The following is a 20,343-nucleotide window of genomic DNA, read 5'->3' as shown; positions in this document are numbered from 1 at the left end:
CAGCCCAGAAGAGGGTTTTCCGTGGTTTCCCATTTTCACACCAGGCAAATGCTGGGGTTGTACCTTATTAAGGCCACGGCCACTTCCTTCCCACTCCTAGCCCCTTCCTGACCCATCGTCGCCATAAGACCTACCTGAGTCGGTGCAACGTAAAGCAACTTGTATTCACCTACGTATCGGAACACTTCATTTTGTGATAAGCAACTATTTGGTTTTCTTCTCGCTATAAAACACCAATCACCATTAGGTTTACCTCCCTCGTTTGAATGATTTAACAGACTTTGACCAGAAATCTGTTAGCCTATATACATTTATTTAAAGGCTATTAATCGTGTCCTTATGCCCTAAAAAATTAAGAATCTCCGTCACCACAATTATTTATTTAATTGATTGGAATTGGAATATTTAATGAGTACTTTGAAGAAGTGTCCTCGTCCTGCCATCCTCTAATTAATCATTACAAGAGGTAGTGGTGACCAATTAAGATTCCTCTAGTGCAGGCTGAGTTCGTTAGTGGTGAAGTACTACTTCTTACGCTGCTCATAATGTGCAGACCTTTTAATGGTCCTCGCAGCCACCCCAACTTCTTGTCCCTTTGGGGACGTGTCGAGCCAGTTAGGGAATCCTCCCTCATTTCATAAGAATCTGGCCGTACATTAAGATTCGGTTCTGTTCTTCCTTTCATCTTTCTTTCTGTATTTAGGTTGTGATTTTTCTGTTAGCACTACAGTACTTCCTTCCATTGTCATTATTTGACTATTTAGGGTGTAACAATAACTGCCAGATTTTCAGCACACATTCCTCACACGTAGAAGAATATATATTCTATCAAATAAGAGTATTGTCTGTACATTGCTCAGAACTTAGAAAGAATAGTATTTCTGTATCGGTCGTGTCCACAGTAACAAGGAAATGCACATTTTAATTTTCCGTCATGTATGTATGTATGTATGTATGTATGTATGTATGTATGTATGTATGTATGTATGTATGTATGTATGTATGTATTTATGTATGTATGTATGTATGTATGTACGGGCATCATGAGAAAATAACTGAAGAAAATTAAATGAAAATCGTTATATAAAGTCGGTGAATGGATGAACAACAATCTAGACTATAAATAATTTTATTCACGCTGAGGGAAATGGTAGTTTAGATGAAGGCCTAAAGTTGAATTCTCAAATATTTGTTATTAATGGTCCTATCAATAAATACTGCATATCTAAAGTTATATAGAATTAAATTTCCGATCATTTATGTCTTATACATTTTTACCGTATCGGCTGTGGTAAGAGATATTCGTGAATTTCGATTGGACAATTATATAGCATGTGCAAAGTAATCTAACTCCCCAGCTACTTCACGCTAGTATTGAGGTATGCTGTTGTACTCGGGACGCAGCAGTAATCCCATCTATCGGAGATGAGTGACAACAGAAGAGAGAAAAAGTCGCATCACAACAATGGTCAATGTAATGTTGTTATTGATCTGTTTTATGAGCTTTCGATATTATAGGCATTCACGTTTATTCTTCCGACTGGGTGATATTAGGGCATCTAACGTAAAGGGAGTCCTTTCCTCCTCTGTTTATGACTCTCGTCTTATTCTTCAAACGATCGTTCCTTAACAATTTTTCTGTTTTTATAATCATCTTCACAATTTTCCTTGTCGATATGGTCCGACAACCACGCTGTTTTAAACCTTAAGACAATCATGACAAAATCCTTCACCAGTTAACACAAGTGAACAATATTTCCATATTACCAATGCTCAATACAATACAATACAATCAATACTGATCTGCATTTAGGGTAGTCGCCCAGGTGGCAGATTCCCTATCTGTTGCTTTCCTAGCCTTTTCGTAAATGGTTTCAAAGAAATTGGAAATTTATTGAACATCTCCCTTGGTAAGTTATTCCAGTCCCTAACTCCCCTTCCTATAAATGAATATTTGCCCCAGTTTGTCCTCTTGAATTCCAACTTTATCTTCATATTGTGAACTTTCCTACTTTTATAAACGCCGTTCAAACTTATTCGTCTACTAATGTCATTCCACGCCATCTCTCCGCTGACAGCTCGGAACATACCACTGAGTCGAGCAGCTCTCCTTCTTTCTCTCAATTCTTCCCAACCCAAACACTGCAACATTTTTGTAACGCTGCTCTTTTGTCGGAAATCACCCAGAACAAATCGAGCTGCTTTTCTTTGGATTTTTTCCAGTTCTTGAATCAGGTAATCCTGGTGAGGGTCCCATACACTGGAACCATACTCTAGTTGGGGTCTTACCAGAGACGTATATGCCCTCTCCTTTACATCCTTACTACAACCCCTAAACACCCTCATAACCATGTGCAGAGATCTGTACCCTTTATTTACAATCCCATTTATGTGATTACCCCAATGAAGATCTTTCCTTATATTAACACCTAGATACTTACAATGATCCCCAAATGGAACTTTCACCCCATCAACGCAGTAATTAAAACTGAGAGGACTTTTCCTATTTGTGAAACTCACAACCTGACTTTTAACCCCGTTTATCAACATACCATTGCCTGCTGTCCATCTCACAACATTTTCGAGGTCACGTTGCAGTTGCTCACAATCTTGTAACTTATTTATCACTCTATAGAGAATAACATCATCCGCAAAAAGCCTTACCTCCGATTCCACTCCTTTACTCATATCATTTATATATATAAGAAAACATAAAGGTCCGATAATACTGCCTTGAGGAATTCCCCTCTTAATTATTACAGAGTCAGATAAAGCTTCACCTACTCTAATTCTCTGAGATCTGTTTTTCTAGAAATATAGCAACCCATTCAGTCACTCTTTTGTCTAGTCCAATTGCACTCATTTTTGCCAGTAGTCTCCCATGATCCACCCTATCAAATGTTTAGACAGGTCAATCGCGATACAGTCCATTTGACCTCCAGAATCCAAGATATCTGCTATATCTTCTTGGAATCCTACAAGTTGAGCTTCAGTGGAATAACCTTTCCTAAAACCGAATTGCCTTCTATCGAACCAGTTATTAATTTCACAAACATGTCTAATATAATCTTCAGAAAGAATGCCTTCCCAAAGCTTACATACAATGCATGTCAAACTTACTGGCCTGTAATTTTCAGCTTTATGTCTATCACCCTTTCCTTTATACACAGGGGCTACTATAGCAACTCTCCATTCATCTGGTATAGCTCCTCCGATCAAACAATAATCAAATAAGTACTTCAGATATGGTACTATATCCCAACCCATTGTCTTTAATATATCCCCAGAAATCTGATCTTTTCCAGCCGCTTTTCTAGTTTTCAACTTTTGTATCTTATTGTAAATGTCATTGTTATCATATGTAAATTTTATTACTTCTTTGGCCTTAGTCTCTTCCTCTATCTGGACATTATCCTTGTAACCAACAATCTTTACATACTGCTGACTGAATACTTCTGCCTTTTGAAGATCCTCACATACACACTCCCCTTGTTCATTAATTATTCCTGGAATGTCCTTCTTGGAACCTGTTTCTGCCTTAAAATATCTATACATAGCCTTCCATTTTTCACTAAAATTCGTATGACTGCCAATTATGCTTGCCATCATGTTATCCTTAGCTGCCTTCTTTGCTAGATTCAATTTTCTAGTAAGTTCCTTCAATTTCTCGGCGGACTAAACAACAAAGTCTAAATTAATGAATTCTGTTATTGTCCGTACGGTAAAATTGTATACGACATTAGTTATGTAGTATTTATCGATAGGACCGCTATAACAGTTATTTGAGATTTACATTTTAGGACCTCCCCTAAACTACCATTTCACTCAGTGTAAATAAAATTATTTACAGCCTAGATTGTAGTACACCGAGCTCGATAGCTGCAGTCGCGTAAGTGCGGCCATTATCCAGTATTCGGGAGATAGTAGGTTCGAACCCCACTGTCGGCAGCTCTGAAAATGGTTTTCCGTGGTTTCCTATTTTCACACCAGGCAAATGCTGGGGCTGTACCTTAATTAAGGCCACGGCCGCTTCCTTACCACTCCTAGCCCTTCCCTGTCCCATCGTCGCCGTAAGACCTATCTGTGTCGGTGCGACGTAAAACAACTAGCAACTAGTACCGCATCCCTCGACTTTACACACCAATTTTGATTAAATTCTATTCAGCCATCTTCTCGTGATGCCCAGACAGGCAGACATGACAGTAAATTAAAAAGTGCATTGCCTTAGTTGCTGTCGACACGACCTGTACAGAAATGTCATTATTTTTAAAGTCTGAGCAGTACACAGGCAAAACTCTTATTTTACACACACACACACACACACACACACACACACATCGGTTGATGAGAGCAAGTTGGTCGTGCGGTTGGGGGCGCGCAGCTGTGAGCTTGCATTCGAGAGATAGCGGGTTCGAACCCCACTGTTGGCAGCTCTGAAGATGGTTTCCGTGGTTTCACATTTTCACATTAGTCAAATGCTGGGGCTGTCTGTACCTTAATTAAGGCCACGGTCGCTTCTTTCTCACTCCTAGCTCTTTCCTATCCCATCGTTGCCATAAGATCTCTGCCAGTGCGGCGTTAAAAAAATCAGGTTGATGAAGTCCTACTCGATGTATTTATAAGTAGATCTACTTAACCGAATGTTAAACGAAATGATTTTTTCCCACTTTCCCCAATATTTGTGCTGGCGGAGATGCGATTTGTACAAGAGCTGGTGATCATGACTCAGGTCCTCTCTGTAGTTCATTAAAGTACTGTCCTCTACAACTGACTGCCATTTGTCTCTTGGTTACCTTCATTGTCGCAGGCACGTCGTTATTTTTCTCTCCCCAACGTTCTCTGTCCTAATCAGATGTCTTCTCATCTTCATTTGGCTGGTCGTTATCTCTCGCCATTCAGCCAGACATCCAGCTTCTCTTGTAGTCCCCATAATCTGACGTTCACTCATTTCGAGAGCAAGGTTACATCTTAGAGCTCCAGAACAATTGTAATAATAATAATAATAATAATAATAATAATAATAATAATAATAATAATAAGTACTCCCCACATCGACTTTGACTGGCAGTAGGAATAGGATCCTTCTCCAACTCCTGTGTAACTGGCATTAGTAAGGAGGGTCTACCATTGTAATGAACAATTCCCTTCTCGACTTGAACTTGCAGCAGGCAAGGAAGCATGCAATTTTGTTGAAAACTCCCCTACCTGATTGTGTTTGGCTGTAGGCAAGGGTGACCACCATTATAAACAAATGTACCCATATAAAATGTGTCTGGCATTAGGCATAGTGGCCTGCTATTTTAATGTAAACTCACAACTCGGTGTGACTGGCAGTAAGCTGGCTGGCAAGAGGAAAAGGGGCCTGTCATTGTAATGATAACAGCACAACTCAATTTCTACTGGCAGTAGGGAAGTTGCCTACCATTATAATAAAAACTCCTGAACTGTAATCTGTCTGGAAGTAGGAAAAGGGGCCTGAAATTGTAAAGAAAACTCCCCAAATCGATTGTGACTGCGCAGTAGGCTATAGGGCGTGCCATTATAATGTAAACTTCCCGTCTCGATTGTGAATGACAGTAGGTAAATGAGCCTGCCGTTATCATCACAACTCTGCAACTCACACTTTACATTGGAAACAACGTATGGGGACCTCCCCATGCTGGTTCTTGGATAACGCCAAGAGACATGCAATTTAAACAAAATCTTATTACTGCATGTACAGTAATTCATTTCGATATCCGCATTGTAGCCGTAACGCTGGTCCAAGAGTTCCCGATGTTTGAATTCGAACTACGCGCTCTGCTTTAGCACCCAGCCGGCTGCAGCAGTTCAGCTGAGGGCAACGTGGAACATGTGACGTCACGTCCTGCATATCTTCCCCAAGGCTAGATTACGTCTGCCGAGAGAACATTCCAAATGTTATATTACTAATAACTTCTTTTTTTTTTGGATCGGAGTACAGTTAAAAGCACAACGTCATGTTAACCAATGTTTTTATCATCATAGTCCCCAAGTTTGAAGAAAATTCAACCAAGGTTAAGGGAGATATCCAATCAAATGTAATAGCCGTAATTTTCAAGAATCTGGTATAAAACGAAGGCAAATTTGCATGTCCATATCAGTCAACTAAGTACCACAGTCGAGGCCAGACGTTCGACTGGTGGTCCTAGCCTATATCGTCGTAATGTGAAGTGCGGGTTCGGTTCATGTCAAGTGTTTGACCAATTCTGCATGCTAATAAAACATTAACTCTGCGATAATCTGTATCGGACTTAGAAATTCTCAACACCATTCGCGAGTGATAGAAAATTTCTAATGTGAATTTAAACAGTTCAATTTAACTTGTATTTCAAGTGACTAACTATTACTGAGACCAACTCTGGTGTTATTAGAACTTGTCTTATTTTCTCACGAGTGCAACATTTCTTCAAGTGATTGAAATATTTTGAATAACTCAGTATTCACATTCTAAGGTGATAGGAATATTCTCCGATAATAAACTTCGAACTGTCCGTTTAGTTTAAAATTAAAATTCAGGAAACCCAATCGTCAAAAGTTCCCAGTGTTTCGCCCAGAGTGCGGCATGGGCTCATCAGTTGCATACCGCACCTTTTCCAAGACACTGGCCGGCTAGCACGCCGGTAGCGACACCACTGTAAGCCATACATGTGATAAGCCGTTGCCTACGCTATAATAGAAGGCCTGGGCAAGCCGACAAATTTCTGGGCGAACAAAGTAGTTCAGGCAATTGCCGCTTGGATCGGGTTTATGTTCTGTTGTTCTCATGTTCTGTCTATATTTTTATATTGAAGATTCATACAATAATGCGAAATAATACATTTTATTATCATTATGCCCGGTGTGAATCAGATATAAATATATAAAACAACTTAGAACACACTACACTTCATATATTTCTTTAGTCTCTTTCTTTGCATTAGTATCAAGAACAGGCCTGAAAAATTTTGTAAGTATAACGTATGTGATGTGTGCTTAATCACAGTCGCGGCACTGAAACGTCTCTTTAAACTTTGGAGCGGTGAGGAATTTCAGCTTTCGGACAAAGTTACATTTTCCGAGATATCCTAACGCCCGCATTGTAAATATTAATACATTTTTAAGAAGTCGAATTTGCGCCGGCACTTTGTCGAGGAGCAGAATTCCCTTCACTGTTCTTATAATGTAATCTGATTCGACAAAGTGCAAGCTACATATTCTGGAGTTATCATTAGGAGCCCAAAGAGATCCTTTTCTGCTACCCTGTCGAGAAATAGCAAGCCTCCATTTGTCCCCTAAACTCGGATCTTTAGGAAAAATATGAAATTTTATATTTGTGTAATTTCTTCGCTGTCAGATGTGCGGTCAGGCACGCAACAATAAACCCCCTTAACCCACAGAATGGAAAGAGAAACTTGACGGCAATTGGACCCAGGGGCTCTGAAATTTGGATCGTGGGTTGGCGACCACGGGGCCCTTAGCTGAGTCCTGGCATTTCTTCCACTTGTGGCAGGCTCCTCACTTTCATCTATCCTATCCGACCTTCCTTTATCCAACTCTGGTTCTTTGCCGACCCCGACGCTATTAGGTTTCCGAAGGCTAGGGAGTCTTTCATTTTCACGCCCTTTGTGGCCCTTGACTTCCTCTTGCCAATACTTTCATTTTTCGAAGTGTCTGGTCCCTTCCAGTTTCTCTCTCTGATTAGTCTTATATAGAGGATGGTTGTCTAGTTGTACTTCCTCTTAAAACAATAATCACCACCACCACCTTTTCTGTAATTTGGAAGCACATAACTAAAAAATGTCAAGTGCATCTCAGCAACCATCCGTATATTGCAAATCGTGAGACCAAATAAATTAAAAAACGATGCTCATCACCTTTTTCGATAGTCAAGGCATTATCCACAAGGAATTACTGCCTGAGGGAACGAATGCTGCACGGTACATTGAAATTTAGACCCGTTTCATGAAACGTCTACGGAGGGTACGTCCCCAGTACGCACAAAAAGGTTCATTGTTTTTTGTCCATGACAACGCTCGCCCACACACAGCCAATATCGTCAAACAGTTCACGGCAAAAGAGGGGGTGGTGCAACTTGAATATCCCCCATACTCCCCAGATCTCAATCCTCCATACTTCTTCCTATTCCCACGACTCAAACTCCCTTTGAAAGGAAAGAGATTTGACGATATTCCTGGCATCCAACGAAACGTGACTAGGCTTTTCAACACCATCCCAAAGGAAGCCTTCTTTCAAAGTTTCCAGGGCATATATCGCCGATCTCAGCAGTGCATAGTTATGGGATGGGGCTATTTCGAAGGACAGTAAGGTCACTGTCGTGCATTGTTCATCTATGTTGATAGTACAGGACTATTCACCGAACTTTGTCACAGGTTGTGTATTGGCATGCCAATAGCTTTATCGTGTGAACGGGCTCACGCTCATCTGGACAGGCCAGCGATTTTCCCGCAATAATTAGAGAACAACTTTCACCAAATATTGTCTCATCAACTGCCGAGATCACGAATAGTGGAACTCTTTCAAGGACGTCCTTACTTGTATGGGGATTGCTTTGCTTTGCTTTACTTTAGTTAGCAGGGATGGGTAGAAAAAGTTGTGAATGAAAATAACTTTGTACACTTGAAGTATTGTTTGTTAAATGAAGGTCCACTGTGCGGAAATTCGTGATTTGTTTCTAGGTGACGTGTACTCAGATCTCCAATCCAATAAATTCCTGCGAAATCGGATCTGATTACGGTGTTACATATAGCCTCTGAGGGATTGCTGCCCAATTAATCGTTTTCCGTATAAAAAAAAATACTCTCTGCAGTGGAGGGAACACAGTGATCGACCCGCTCGTGGAATGCTATCGGTTTGATGCCATCCTCCATTCAGCGTGCCGCTTTCTCCCCCTCTCTCTTAATTAAAACGGCTTTGGTGTCGCGAAATTGGAATAATTCAGAAAGAAAATTAAATATAAAGTGGAAATATAAATATTTTACGGTTGCTGGGTTTTAGAATGTAGAATACAAACGTTGCGATATTGGAACCTAGCGAACAAAGTTTTAATTAATGGAAGACTTAATGAGGTTCACATGACAGGTGCAGTTCTCGGAACATTGTGGGAGTGGAACGTAGGTGTGGAGCTGACTCCGTGTCTTGCCCGGCAAGCAACACTGCACACGCTTATCGCAAATCCACATTGATAACTCCCCACTTCCTCCTCAGGTGTCGCTACATACGCACAATTCCTTCTCACGGCCGCAGAAGACTTCATTGACAGTGGGTTCTCAACCTTCTCTAAGGAAGTGAGCACAACCCACATGCAATACTAATGGCGAAATACATCAATCTTATTTAAGATTCGTCTAACCAGTGTGTATGTAAACGTGCTTTAAGTTTGAAGCCTGGTTACAAGGGGCCGATTGCAGAAACGATGATTAGTCACAGCCGTCACAATTCCTGTCCTCGCCGCTAGATGGGGCCTTAATTCATTCCATTCCTGACCCGGTCGAATGACTGGCAACAGGCTGTAGATTTTCTTTTTATTATTATTATTATTATTATTATTATTATTTATACCGGTAGGTGATCTGGAGTTGGAAACGATAGCATCTAGATAGAAATCTGTTTTCCTTACTGGCGCACCGGCATATGTGTAAAATGCTGAAGTACAGTGGTCCCTTTCCACTTAATTGGGATGTGACAAGATGAAATTGACCCGTCAGATTGTGTTACGTATCTTAATCTGTACTAACAAGGAGTTAACAGGAAGGGTGTTGGTTATCCTTCACAACTTTTCCTGGAGCCTAGTTAACTGTAATTGAGAACCTGTCAGATGATGTGAGGTAAATTGCTCCTTACTCATTGCCTCACTTGTACATTCGGTCTTTCTACCCTTCTGTTATTTTGACCTAGGGTTGCCACTGTAAAAAAAAAAGTTTCATTGACATGCTTTTCAATAACTCAGGCCTTCGTAATTCTTATTAAATGCCATTCTCGGTCAAAACTCACGCACATTCATGTCTTAAACCCTATTGCTTCGTAACATGTTGCTATTTTGAAACTGAGTTAATTTTGTGTAGCAATCTTCTGTTATTCTTTAGCAAGGAATGGCGAAATTTATTACTATTTGAAGCTCTGATTTTATGAGTTCAGGTGAACACCTGTTTCTAACATCAGTCCAGTTGACACATTCAGAAGATTTCAGGATATTAACAAAATCACTGATACTTTTAAATGCTGTATGTTTTTTACTAATATTTCTGCCTTCGTCTTGTCAAAAAAAATGTATAGCTGTTTCTGAATCTGCGAATATACACATCAGTTTATTGCCGCAATCCAAACTTGCATAACTGACGCAACAAGAACAAAGATAATAATCAAAACAATGTGTATTTTTGTTATATTAAGAAGAATTGTTATGGGTTCTACTATAAACTAGCACCAAGTATTGACAAAGGAAGAAAGTTCTGTACGAGGAAATAAAGAGCGTAAGGCTAAATTAACAATAAAAAGAAAACCGTGAGAATACGGGAGAAACGTACAACCTGACAACCCTAGTATGATCGCACAGTTCGTATTCCACTGAAATGAAATGAAATGTCGTATGGCTTTTAGTGCCGGGATATCCCAGGACGGGTTCGGCTCGCTAGGTGCAGGTCTTTCCAGGCTACCTGCGCGTCGTGATGAGGATGAAATGATGAAGAAGACAACACGTACATCCAGCCCCCGTGCCATTGGAATTAACCAATTAAGGTTAAAATCCCCGACCCGGCCGGGAATCGAACCCGGGTCCCTCTGAACCGAAGGCCAGTACGCTGACCGTTCAGCCAACGAGTCGGACTGTATTCCACTTAATGATTATGAGGAAACGGTCGGCCTCTTCTTCCTTTCAGAACCACTGTTGTCTTCAAAATATGAGGTCCTGTCTCAGCCGTTTATAGCTTCTTATATTTCATCTTCCTCGTCGTCATCTTCATCGGCTTTAACGGTCACCATCCTCCAGAGTTTCTATCTGGGACTGAGTTGTCGCGCAGCCAGTCTGCTGACTTTCCCCCTTCCTCTCGTCTCGACATCTCTCACACCACCTGGGTTACGTCTCAATACTCACGCGATAATATTAACAGAAAATAGTATCAAAATTCACGACTCTGAGATGACCGGAGGAAGGATAAGGTGCGCGGTGACTCGCATTGCCTTAAAACTATGTTTGTCCACCCACTTTTAGAATGGAATATTCCATGTGGTGTTAACAGGAATGATCACTTTACCGTCCGGCTCCATGGCTAAATGGTTAGCGTGCTGGCCTTTGGTCACAGGGGTCCCGGGTTCGATTCCCGGCAGGGTCGGAAATGTTAACTATAATTGGTTCATTTCTCTAGCACGGGGCCTGGGTGTATGTGTTGTCTTCGTCATCATTTCATCTTCATCACGACGCGCAGGTCACCTACGGGAGTCAAATCAAAAGACCTGCATCTGGCGAGCCGAAGCCGTCCTGAAATCTCCCGGCACTAAAAGCCATACGTCATTTCATTTCATCACTCTACCACAGACCAAATTCTCCAAGTATAACACTGATCTTTACTCAGTTATTCTGCTTGGTATCATGGAGCAGTGCACAACTTAGAATGTCTTACTTCGCAAAAGAATAAACTAAATTTAATGTACAACGGTTATAGGTTTTATGAGCAGAGAGGAAACAGTACGGTTTTGTCATAAGACTGCCATCCGCGCGTGCCGGCAAAGTGACAGTAGCGTTTTGAAGCCCACCAGTGTGTACCTGATGTCCGTGGGTTCCTCAACCTCCTGTCGCGTATACTTCGTGCGAGGCTACACCTCTTGATGAGAGAGGTACCAGTTACCAGAGGGAACGCAGTTCCGGCTGGTTCTACCAATGGACCTTTTCGCACAATTTCGATTACATTATCAAATATCTACAGTTATGTGGATAGGGTGGGCATTTATCCATTCCAGAAAAACCGGCCCGGCTGGTGAGTTTTGAGACTGGTCCAGGTAAAGAAAAGCTACTTGTAATATTATAAATTATATATGAATAAGTAACTGAATAAATTACTAAAATAAATTAAATTAAGAATAATTACTCGAAATGTCCGTAGTATGAGCGCCAGTGTTCACCAGAAAGGTTCCCTCAAATGTTGATAAAGCTTGATAAAGCATGATAATTCTCTCTCCCAGGGCGTGTACATAAAGCTGCGTCCTGGTACATCTGCTTCAGGTCTTACATAACCTTCTGAAAACGACTAAATAGGTAGCAACTGCACCTAAGTTCATCAATAACTCCACTGATTTTAAAATAACTATATTCTGAATAATATCCGTGCATCAACACACCTAAATATACATCAAATACACTCACAAAATACTGTTAGATGACTCCATATTTTCACCACCACCACCACCACCACCACCAACAACAACAACAACAACAACAACAACAACGAAGACGGTGGGAAACTAAAAGCGAGGAGAAAGCTACCATTTGCAGTCAGCCCGATGGAAGTTCATTGGAAAGCATATATATGGATCAGTACCATTCACTGTCTCTGTGTATGAACACATCTAGCATATTCTCATTATTGGCACTTGTTATATCACACAGATACTGTACCTTTATAATACTGTGTTCACTGACTCTAACAAGATACATTCAAGGTACATTCACTCGAGCAACACACGTTTGCTGTTCCAGAACGTAAATTATGGTAAGTCTGAGACACAGTACCCCATAGCTTTCACCAGCATATGACACCAAGTCGACACAAGTGATACAATACCAAGTGCCTAAGCACTCCACAGTTTGTAGGTCAACCACGTTCCACAAACATATTAAGACCATATTCCACAAAAGTTATATCTTCTCTGACTATCAAGGTTTTCAGTCCAGTCTCTCCGCTGTTTTCACACATGCCTATATAGGTCTCAACTTACCTCTACTCTTTCACGATACGTCTAGACTGATGTTGGCTATCCGATCACGAGTAGAAGATCCTCTTGCCATTCCAAGACCACGCCTCGAACCACTTCCGATTCCCAAGACAATAACATCAACGCACTCTGGGCTGTTCCACATGACTCACACACAGTTTCCGAGTTGTAAATAGCATAGTTTTCCCATCCGTTTGTACAAAACAAGTTACTCATATCACATATGGAGAGCTTTCAGTTTAAAATATTAAGAATAAATATACAAATGAAACAATAATAATAATGATATCTGTTACTTCTGAATATAGTGCGCGGGTGTGATATATGTACTATCACGTACTCTTACTAATCCTCTTCTTGGAATTCGTGAATGTTGATACTCTGAGTTTGAAGACTCGCACCACCTGTGCGCTCGGTGCGAATGGCAAGGGCGTACCCGGAGTGCCTTAACCCAATGAATGTTCTTTGGCCAGGCCTTCTTTAGAACGTCCGTGTACTGTTTTTGCTGCTTTCCCTTTTGTGTTGTCAGTAGAGAATACATCATGTGCTTTGGAAGACGTACAGGCGACGTGGCGACTTATCAAGTAGATTTTGATGATCATTGCCACATAGTGTCTGGCTCCATGGCTAAATGGTTAGCGTGCTGGCCTTAGATCACAGGGGCCCCGGGTTCGATTCACGGCAGGGTCGGGAATTTTAACCATCATTGGTTCATTTCCCTGGCTCGGGGGCTGGTGTATGTGTTGCCTTCATCATCATTTCATCGTCATCACGACGCGCAGGTCGCCTACGAGCGTCAAATCAAAATACCTGCACCTGGCGTGCCGAACCCGTCCTGTGATCTCCCGGCACTAAAAGCCATACGCCATTTCATTTTCTTCATTGACACATAGTAGCCGGCTCTGGTAGCCGAATGGTTAGCATTCCAGTTTCTTCTTTCTTAGATCGGTGATTGTATCCCATTAGAGCTGGACCACTCACTGTACGTAAAGCTATGCTGCAGTTCACTGTGAAGTGTGCAAAGTTGCGCCCCACAGCATTGCTCACTACCATACTACATCTCTCTCTCTCTCTCTCTCTCCCCTTCCTGTCTCATTGTATGCTAGCTCAGACACGAAGGGATAAACTCAGAAACAGAAATCAGAGAGAGAATTGTATTCCCTAAACTGCAGGATAAGAAAGAGACCAGTAAGCTGAAATGGTATGGAAGAGGATAAAGTTCCAGAGTGAGTATTTACAGAGAAAATAATAGGAAGAAGACAGTAGGGAAGACCCAGAAAGAGGAGCACGGGTATGGTGTAGGAGAGTATAGAGAAAAGAGGAGTAAAAGTAGAAGAAATATTGGAGGAAGAAAGGAAGTGGTAGAGAGATAGAGACCTGTGGAGATCCTTTATTCACAACCCGGCCCAGGAGACGGGAAATGGGGAAAGAAGAAGAAGAACAAGAACAAGAACAAGAAGAAGACTGAAAAATTGTCATCACCACCGCCACGCCCAGACTAGGTGAAGGAATCAAATATCTTCGTTGCGTATAATTTTAATTTATGACTGTGACATCTCATTATATTTACTACGACATAAGACTAGGCTAGTCTGGTCTGCCAGCCGTGCTGTAATATGTCAGGCCGTCTCTATGACGTCATCAGAATGTGTATGTGATGTCCTGAGTTGTTTAATGAAGTGGCAGCGGCCTCTCTCTCTTTATTGCTTGTTGGTTATTGCGGGCCGCTTGGCGCCGGGCATTATTGCACAAGCCGACTGCTCGCTTAAGTTTTTTTAAAGTTGCCTTTATAGACCTCTGTCGTTAGTGTAATAATTTTCCCTACCCCGTTTTTTCTGTGTGCGTGTGTGTGAGTTGCCGGGGAGGGCAGAGGGTGTAAATGAGCTGTTTCACACTTCCTTCTGATGATAGCTTTTACGGGAGGTGAGAATTTGCCCATTCAAAAACGTCACTGCGGTTTTTTGCTCTCACTTAACTTCTCATGTGCGTTTCTTATGATTCGTTACCAATTAAACATGCCGTGGACAATGTTGCCAACTCAAATTTCCATTTGCTGTTTAATAATCCGCTAAACTTCAATTAAAAACCACCAGATTTTTGTTATTTGCAATATCTGGATCTCTGGATGAAATAATAAAGTCATTAGACATGATTTAAGACATTACTGAGAGCATTTTGCAAACAAACACACAATTTGGTTAGAAATCAGACTGCATACTGAACTGTTAACATGAATGCTTTCAGGGCCCGTATTTGTTGACATGACAGTCTAGTTTAAATTCTGCCTGTGTAACTTCATAAACACATACTGTAATTCAAAATGATAAATAATTAAATATTGCATAACAAATAAAAATGTAAACGTATAATAGTGCAGTCTGACGTTATTTATTCTTATGTTTAAATACAGAAGTGTACATAGATACTAAAGTTTTAACTACCCAACTCTATAGCTGCAGTCGCTTAAGTGCGGTCAGTATCCAGTAATCGGGAGATAGTTGGTTCGAGCCCCACTGTCGGCAGCCCTGAATATGGTTTTCCGTGTGTTTCCCATTTTCACACCAGGAAAATGCAGGGGCTGTACCTTAATTAAGGCCACGGCCGCTTCCTTCCACTTCCTAGGCATTTCCTACTCCATCGCCACCATAAGACATATGTGTCGGTGCGACATAAAGCAAATAGCAAAAAAAAAAAAAAAAAAAAGTTTTAACTAATAATGTAGCGGTCTGACGTGGTATTTATTTATTTATTTATTTATTTATTTATTTCGTGTGGCTATTTCTAGCCGAGTGCAGCCCTTGTAAGGCAGACCCTGCGATGAGGGTGGGCGGCATCTGCCATGTGTAGGTAACTGCGTGTTATTGTGGTGGAGGATAGTGTTATGTGTGGTGTGTGAGTTGCAGGAATGTTGGGGACAGCACAAACACCCAGTCCCCGGGCCATTGGAATTAACCAGTGAAGGTTAAAATCCCCGACCCGGCCGGGAATCGAACCCGGGACCCTCTGAACCGAAGGCCAGTACGCTGACCGTTCAGCCAACGAGTCGGACAACTGATGTGGTTGCACCAAAGCAGGTTAACATGATACTCTCTCTGATAATGCATACTAAACTTTGTTTTACGATTAACCATCGTTATCTGCAAATTATATAAAAATGTTCGGCTCCATGACAAAATGGTTATCGTGCTGGCCTTTGGTCACAGGGGTCCTGGGTTCGATTCCCGTCAGGGTCGGGAATTTTAACCATAATTGCTTAATTTCGCTGGCACGGGGGCTGGATGTATGTGTCGTCTTCATCACCATTTCATCTTCATCACGACGCGCAGGTCGTCAAATCAAAAGACCTGCATCTGGCGAGCCGACCTTGTCCTCGGACACTCCTGGCACTAAAAGCCATACGCCATTTCATATATAAAAATAATAACCCTGCCTTTACTGAAGTCAAACTAAAATTAAAATCTCATTTACTTATGTTATCTCTGCTAGAATTGTAAAATAACGCCAAATAAATTGCTAGCTGCTGACAGTAAATGTTGTAGCTAATTATGGTCCTACAAAACAAGTGATTTGGCAGCACTGGTTGTGGGTTCTCGCTGAGAATTGTGCCTATTAACACCTCGTTAATGTTTTACTAGTGACGCGCCCCGGCTTTGCATGGGAATAAGTTTGAATTTACCGAACGAATTGAACGTGCGGTTAGGGTCGCGCTGCTCTGAGCTTGCATTTGGGAGATAGTGTGTTCAAATCCACCGTCGGCAGACCTGAAGATGGTTTTTCCCATTTTCACACCAGGCAAGGGGCTGGGGCTGTACCTTAATTAAGGCCGCGGCTTCTTCCTTCCCACTCCTCGCCCTTCCCTATCCCAATCATCGCCTAAAGACTTGTCTGTGTCGGTGCGACGTAAAGCAAATTGTTAAAAAAAAAACAACCGGAAGCACTGTCAGACTTAGCTATGGGAACCATGGTTGCCAACCCACGCTCTAAAGTTCAGAGCCACTGGTCTCTCTCTTTCTGTCGCCTCTTATGACAAGCAGGGGACACCGTGATTTTATTTTCTACAGATCGTGCCTCCAGGGAGAAAACTACAGCGTAAAAACATTTATTGAGGGCTTTCTTTTTCCAGATTGGCATATGCTGTCGCGGACTTTTTTGTAGATCTTTTTATGCTCAGCAATTCGTTTATATATACTTGGAGTCTATCGTTGACGGTTTATGCAGCTTACGCCTAGAAAGCACTGTATGACAGTTTTTTTTTTCTAAAACTTCACTGACTAAAATCGCCGTTAAATCGACTCCTTTAAAAAAAAATACATATAAATATACGTTTCATACACCTAAACAGTCTTCCACAAATGCTTCATACATTGGTGAAAACGGAATCAAAATTCGTTCTCACTGGGCGAGTTGGCCGTGCGCGTAGAGGCGCGCGGCTGTGAGCTTGCATCCGGGAGATAGTAGGTTCGAATCCCACTATCGGCAGCCCTGAAAATGGTTTTCCGTGGTTTCCCATTTTCACACCAGGCAAATGCTGGGGCTGTACCTTAAGGCCACGGTCGCTTCCTTCCAACTCCTAGGCCTTTCCTATCCCATCGTCGCCATAAGACCTATCTGTGTCGGTGCGACGTGAAGCCCCTAGCAAAAAAAAAAAAAAATTCGTTCTCTTGTTCTGGAGCTTAGCCTGTACAAACACCTACCGGGGACTTTATACAATAATACAGGGTCTCTCATATAAACTAAGACCGAACGCACTGTGTTTGTACTCAGTGCTACGGCAGCTGCCTCAGCCGTTATGTCGCGAGCGGCCGCCCTGCTTTAAGTGTGTATACAATCTTTTATGAAATTTTGCCTTATAAATTATGCTGGAAGTGTCGTTCTTCATAGGTTATACAGGCATTGTATCTGGTAACCACATTCTCAGTTCTGCCATTGTAATGTTTCTGATTTCATTCGTAATGTTTTCTTTAAGTTCCTCCAATGTGTGAGAATTTGTTCGATACACTTTTCAGTTTAACCCACAAGTAAAAATCACACACTGTTAGAGAATTTCCGTGGTTTCCCATTTTACACCAGGCAAATGCCGGGGCTGTACCTTAATTAAGGCCACGGCCGCTTCTTTCCCACTCCTAGCTCTTTCCTGTCCCATCGTCGCCATGAGACCTATCTGTGTCGGTGCGACGTAGCCTAAATCAACTAGCAAAAAGAATCTGGAGAACGAGGGGGAAACAGACCAGCACTCATCACTCTGTCTGCAAACACTTCCCAGATTGTGAGAAGGGAATCTTCTGCTGTATGAGTAGGGGCTGAGTCTTGTTGAAACCACCCATGCGATTTTTTTTTCTTCCGTTAAGTGATAGAAGAACGGTATCAAAATATCCTCTTGGTACCTCTCTGCATTTACTGCCGCCTCGAAAATAATAGGCCTAGTTATTCGTCTTGCACTAACAGCACACCAAACACCAATCTTCCCGTCATTATGAGGGACTTTATAAACACCATTAGGATTTTCTGCACACCAATAGCGAGAGTTACGTCTGTTAATACGACCACCGAGATATGAAACCAGATCTGTTACATACGAAAATACGGTGTTGCAGTGATAGCTGTCTCACCATGTTAACAGCTGAGATTCAGACTGGCGGCTGATGCTTGCCAGGACGAACACGTGCAGGCTGCTTGCAAGGTCATGAACTATGCATGCGCCTCCCATACTACAGCTTACGTGTTGGAGAGTGGAAACGCCGCTTCGACGGTCTTAGTTTATGAGAGACCGTGTATGTATAGACACTGGCGTAATACCCGTCGAAAAATGAACGATCTTATTTATTTATTTATTTATTTCAAATTCAAGGCAATTGAGAGCTCTTAATTAAGGGACTAGCTACAGCGAAACAAGGAAGCACCTTGCGAGAGGAACGCATAATCATTATTAATAAAAGCCATTGTAAAAGGTGATTATGGCTTGATACATTTCTCAAAATTAAAGTGTCTGCACACATTGAAATATCTTAATTCAAAACCGGTTTTCGGAAGCTTAGTTCCATCATCGGTCTGTCCTCTACATTTTTAAAATCAAGACGACACAATTGTGTGGTTTTTAATATTTTAATTTTGATTATTCTCCGACGATGGGACTAAACTTCTGAAAACCGGTTTTAAATTAAAATATTTTAACGTGTGCTGATAAAGACTGGCTTTAATTTTAAGAAATGTTGCGAAAGGAAGTCAAATGGAGCTTGCTAGTAGACTGATGAAATCAGACGCGATGTAGAACTTGTATACAGTGTTCATCAAGCGAGCAGCCGAAAACCTGTCTGCTTTAGTGTGACGTTAATTTGCTATAAAATATGGGATTAGAAAATGAGAATTCTTAGACAGGAACAAGTATGAGGATTATGACATTTTTATGATAATGTTATGAAATACGAGTTGTTTTCTTATTTAACACATGAGGAAACACAGAAATGATTCATGTTTGTGTATTTAAAATTATGATCTATCTCTAATATTATTGTTTGGGTTATTATATTGAAATTATTGGTTACACTGAGAATCGTATGGTATCATTATTAATATTAATTCTGGTTCTTCTTCTTTTTGCAGGTAAGACGCTCTTCAGTACCTAGAGACGAAAGAGGCTCATCTCTACAAAGGTATTGACCTCAAAGTTAAATTTTAATAGAACTTTAATTGTTGGTTTAAAATTCAGTAAAGATCTCCCACCACCCCCAATAGCTTGTCTAATAGGATACTTTTTGACATGACTTCTGATCCTGAAGCTAAACTTGTCTCTACAACGAAACACTTGGAACTGAGTACCAATATGCAATTAAGAAGTATTATCTCCTCTTGCAGATCAGCAAGGACCGAGGTATTCATGAGCTAGCAAATGCCAAAAAAGTACCTACAACATGACTTAAAATCCTCAAGGGGGGGGTTCATTCAAGGTACCTACACATAATGAATTTATAATGGCGCTCACAATTCATGCTGTCTTCCAGCTCGTAACTACACATCTCGTTGTATTACCCCGGTTTAGGGAGAGGGACCGATGTATCTCACACTTGTAGTAAAAGCGGAGGGTTGCATATAACTAGATCACAAGGGTCGGGTGGACCACCCGGTATAGTATACGACATGCTTAGAGCATTTCAGAATCTAGGTTGCATGTCTATAAAAATGCATTTTCTTCATTCACACCTTTTTTTTTACATGAAGGATATTAGTTTTTAAAAATGTTCCTTTTATTATATTTCATTTCAACTTAGTTTAATTTAATTTGTATTTAAGCTAATTATTGTCATGCAGTAAAATGTAATATACGTAATAGGCCTATATGTAATCTTGCCAGGTGAAATAAAACATTGGTAACTAATCAACATTTTTCTACCAATCTCGGAC

The sequence above is a fragment of the Anabrus simplex genome, chromosome 6 (assembly GCF_040414725.1).
Source record: "Anabrus simplex isolate iqAnaSimp1 chromosome 6, ASM4041472v1, whole genome shotgun sequence".
In the NCBI taxonomy this organism is placed as follows: domain Eukaryota; kingdom Metazoa; phylum Arthropoda; class Insecta; order Orthoptera; family Tettigoniidae; genus Anabrus; species Anabrus simplex.
The sequence above is the reverse complement of the archived record's forward strand: the minus strand, read 5'-3'. Positions refer to the sequence as shown.